The following is a 964-nucleotide window of genomic DNA, read 5'->3' as shown; positions in this document are numbered from 1 at the left end:
GAATTGTTACCAGAATGATCTACAGTTGTGTTTTTTTGTTTAGTGATATTTGTATACGATTCCTTGTTTGTCTCATACAGTTAAACTGTCTGCTGTTCTTCAGAAAAATCCTTCAGGTCCCACAAATTCTGTGGTTTTCAGCAATTTTGTGCACTTGAACCTTTTCCAACAATGACTGTATGATTTTGAGATCCATCTTTTCAGACTGAGGACAATTAAGGGACTCATAAAAGGAAGATATTTAGGCAAAACAAGAAAAATGTACACATCCTCATTCCATTCAAAAGTTTTCACCCCCTCAGCTCTTAAAGGATTAGTTCACTTTCATAACAACAACTATCCCATCTGAGGAGGAAGGGTCTTATCTAGCAAAACGACCGGTTATTTTCGAAACAAATTGACAATTTATATGCTTTTTAACCTTAAATGCTCTTCTTGTCTCATCTCTTCGCAGCACATGCGAAGTCTGTGTGATTCGGGTAAATGCAGTTAGGGGATGTCTAAAAACTCCCATCTCGTTTATGTCTTCAATGTCAAAATCGTCCTACAATGCAGTTTTTACCTTTTTTTTGTTAAGGGCGTTTGAGTTTGTATGTTCACTTTGTAAACATTATGTCGGTACTTTTGCAGCGATCTAAGGTGATTTTGAAGTTAGGGAAGAAAACGAGATGGGAGTTTTTAGACATACCCTAAATGTATTTACCCGAATCACACAGACTTTGCATGCGCTGCGCAGAGATGAGACAAGACGAGCATTTGAGGTTAAAAAGTATATAAATTGTCAATTTGTTTCGAAAATAACTGATCGTTTCGCTAGATAAGACCCTTCCTCCTCGGCTGGGATCGTTTAGAGCCTTTTGAAGCTGCATTTAAAGTGCATTTCAGAAGTTCAAACTTCGGGGCGCCATCCATATCCATGATAAAGAGAGAAATCCTGAAATGATTTCCTCAAAAAAACTATTTC

Source organism: Garra rufa, chromosome 13 (assembly GCF_049309525.1).
Source record: "Garra rufa chromosome 13, GarRuf1.0, whole genome shotgun sequence".
NCBI lineage: Eukaryota > Metazoa > Chordata > Actinopteri > Cypriniformes > Cyprinidae > Garra > Garra rufa.
The sequence above is the reverse complement of the archived record's forward strand: the minus strand, read 5'-3'. Positions refer to the sequence as shown.